We start from the raw sequence: 4040 nt of genomic DNA on the forward strand, positions 1-4040 counted from the left end.
ATGCTTACCATATGCCAAATACTGAGTATACAACTGTGAATAAGACATAGTCCTTGTCTTAAGGAGTTGAATCCCTTGTGTTAGGGAAGCAGGAGCCTAGGAGAGCCAGAGTGGCACCACTTTAAAAATCAACTCCATCTTGAGACTAACAAGGCACATTCCTTTTCGGGCACAACCCATAATCATAACACGTTTATAGTTGAGGAAACAGCCTAAAGATACCTACAAGGACACACTCCTGCAAAAGCAGAAAGCCCAGATGTCCCAATACCCATAACAATATATGTTTTCAAGATAATTACAGTTAAGCTTTGATGTATTCACACACTAGAATATCAAGGATAGTTATCTTTAAATCAATAGAATAATTTGTAATGCTGTCTGCTCACCTACATGTAGACACAGCTTAGCTTTTTACATAGATAAGACCTCTGTATAAGGAAAGCTTAAAGACAAGACATGCCTCCTCTTGCTCTCTGGGGATGCCCTACTTTGTAATGGAGTAGCTTTTAATAAACTCTCTTCTCACTGCACTCTGCTACTAGCCTTGAATTCCTTTTTGCATGAGATCTCAGAACCCTCTCTTGAGCTCTTTTTCGACAACTTGGAAAAGGCATTGTGAATAGATAATTATAGTACAAATTGGTAAGTGACTGCTACAACAAAGAGGTGGAATTATGAAAACTTGAGAAAAAAAAAGATGATTAATCTGAGGTCTCAAAGCATGGGTAGTTGAGGAAAGCTGGGCGGGACTTTTTCTGGCATTGAGAATGGCACTTAAGACACAAATCTAGCCTGGTGTGCCACACTAGGCTAACAGTGAAAACTCAAAAGCTTAAGCAAGAAAGAGATCAGATGTGTTTGTTTGTTTCAAGATAACTAGATCTTTGTGTGGGGAGAAAAATCAAAAGTCACACATTCCTAAATTCCTCACATACATTTTCTGGGCTTGGATTCAGACTCTGCTAGTCACTAGCTGTGACCACTTCCCTGTGCATGAGTTTTATTGTCTGTAAAATGGGGCTAAAAAAATAGTATCTTAGCTGGGTGTGGTGGCTCACGCCTGTAATCCTGGCACCTCGGGAGGCCAAGGCGGGCTGATCGCCTCAGCTCAGGAGTTGGAGACCAGCCTGGCCAACACAGTGAAACCCGGTCTCTACTAAAATACAAAAATTAGCCAGGCGTAGCAGCCTTTGCCTGTAGTTCCAGCTACTCGGGAGGCTGAGACAGGAGAATCACTTGATCCTGGGAGGTGGAGGTTGCAGTGAGCCGAGATCAGGCCACTGCACTCCAGCCTGGGTGAAAGAGCGAGACTCCATCTCCAAAAACAAACAAACAAAAAAGTAGTATCTCCCTAAAAGTGTTGTCAGGAAGCCAAAACGAGCTAATATATGAAAAGTATTTAGAACGCTACCCGTACTGTATGTGTGAGCTCTTGTACGAAAGTATTTCTCATGTACCTGCTTGATAGCATTATGGCTTTCTGCCAGTAAGCAGCTGATTTTGTCTCATATTTCATAGCTTTCGCTTCAGGTCTCAATGACAGATTTCTGTTTTTGAATAAATGAACCATGGCAAGATTCAAAAATATTTAAGCAATGCTTATATAACATTTAATTCAGTTCAGAAGATATAGGCATTCAGAGTGTGCTCTGCGGTAGGTATTACAAATGCTCTTTTCGCCCCAAATTCAGAAGTGGATCTTGAACTGCCTAAAGGATTGAGACCTGACATTGTAAGAATGACTTTGTGAAGATAAAAACATGAAGAAAGTTGCTTTCCAGAGATTAAAAAATTATCTACTTAATAAGAAAAATTCCTTTAATGATAATCTTGAGTACAGAGTAAGCAGGTAACAACCATCCTGGTGATAACCGTATTCCCATTTGTAAGAGTCAGTTGGCCGGGCTTGGTGGTTCATGCCTGTAATCCTAGCACTTTGGAAGGCTCAGGCGGGAGGATCACTTGAGGTCAGGAGTTTGAGACCAGCCTCGCCAACATGGCGAAACACTGTCTCTACTAAAAATACAAAAATTAGCCGGCATGGTGGCACGCGCCTCTAGTCCCAGCTATCCGGGAGGCTGAGGCTCGAGAATCGCTTGAAGCTAGGAGGCGGAGGTTGCAGTGAGCTGAGATTGCACCACTGCACTCCAGCCTGGGCCACAGAGCAAGACTCTGTCACAAAAATAAAATAAAATTTAAAAATAATAAAAGAGTCAGCTGCTCCTCTATTATTTTAACAAAACAGAACTCACAGATACCAATAAGCAGTTTATTGAAGAATTCTCTTCAGGAAATGATTTCCCATACATTGAACTGATTCTCTTTTCTTGAGTCCTTTTAAATTTGATGTACAGTTCAGACAGCCAAACTTACTGATAACAGTGAGGAATATTGTAGAGGAAAGAATAAAAGTCTTGGAAAGCAAGGCAGTTATTGATAATTATGCATACTGGGGAACCACAAGATTTGGAGACCAGGACTTTGACTTTTGGTTTCATCATTACGATTTAATCACAGTTGTGATTTAGTCAAGCCATTTAACCTCTTTAATTTTCATTTTTGTCATTTTAAAAATCAAAGTTGTTTTGAGGGTCAAATGAACGCCTGTGCAGGTGTTTTACCAAATAATTATTTTATTAGCAGACAAAACATAATATTGGGGTGAAAAGTTATGAGAGGTGCCATGTTTTTTTAAACCCTGCCAAGTATCTGATATAGAATTGCAAAGGATGTTAGACTTCATGAAGAAATTGCCTTCTCCCCACAGAGGCAGAGTGACTTGTAACATCTGTAAAAGGTCACAAGCTGGTTAGCGGTAGCCAGAATCTAGGTCTCCTAACTCTAGTTGCCTAGTCTTACTTTTATACGCCAGTGTTGTTCATCATTCATTAAATACATGTTATGGAGAATAAATTAAGGGCAGAGCATTGTGCTAGGTGCTGTGGGTGATCTTATCAGACACAGATCCTTCCCTTAGGGAATCTAGAGATTAAAAAGTATGAATAAACAGTTATGTGACTTGGTGAAGGTCAGTGGCGATTTGGTGGAAGAGGTGACAAAGCAGCCACGCTCCAAAAGGCAGAAGGGATTTGCACCTATTATCATAGGGGTTAAAGAAGGCAGTCCAGAGTTAAGAATGAGCGTTAAGGATGAGCAAAGACATTGAAGTCTTAAGCCTCAATAAATTTTAGGTAAGTTTCATCGTAGTATAATAAGGGCTGTCTCACTCTGAGACTTATGCACACTTTTGCTCCCTCGGACTGCTTGTCCTGGACACCGTGTAACCTCCCCCTGGGCGCCTCACCAGACTCCTCCAGGCCGAGGGAAGGACCACCTCGTTTCCATGGCTCCCTCTCTAACAACCCCCTTCTCAGGACACCTGTGACACAACTATTTGACTTTTTTGCCTTCGAGCCCCCACCCCCACGTTTCTGGTCTTGAGAGAACAGGGGCTGGGCGCATCCGTGTATCTCTAGCCTGAGCACCTGGAGCGTCCTCTCCTTTTCTTCTTAAGGCAAACGTCTACTCAATTCTTCCAGCTTCAGCTGGAACGTCAGGCTCTCCACGCACTCATGGCCCTCCCTTCCGCCCTCTCCACATACACAGGGCAGGGAAGCTGTGTCTGATTCCTCTTTCGGACTCCAGGGACTGACACATCATAAGCGCTCAGTAAGTGCTAGCGGAATGTATAGAAACGTTCAGACCCGAGGCAGCGGATCACCCCAGGCTTCTCCTCAAAGCGAGCACACCTCAGTCCAGGGAGGGCGCAGGAGCTGGGGCTGCTACGGTGAACCAACCCCGACCCCGACGCCGATCCCGGCCCCAGAGCGCCTCCTAGGCGACCCCTGGCCCCACCCACGCCGAAGCCGGCCCGCGCCCATCCCCACGCCCCAACCGACACCACGCAACATCGCCCTAGCGCCTTTCGGGGCGTCGCCGCGCAGGTTGCGCCGCCTCCGATTGGCCAAACGCGGCATAGCGCCATCTCGGCCTACCGCGCGGTGCGCGCCCTCATTGGCCGGCGGCGGCAGGAGCAG

Source organism: Symphalangus syndactylus, chromosome 7 (assembly GCF_028878055.3).
Source record: "Symphalangus syndactylus isolate Jambi chromosome 7, NHGRI_mSymSyn1-v2.1_pri, whole genome shotgun sequence".
Classification (NCBI taxonomy): domain Eukaryota; kingdom Metazoa; phylum Chordata; class Mammalia; order Primates; family Hylobatidae; genus Symphalangus; species Symphalangus syndactylus.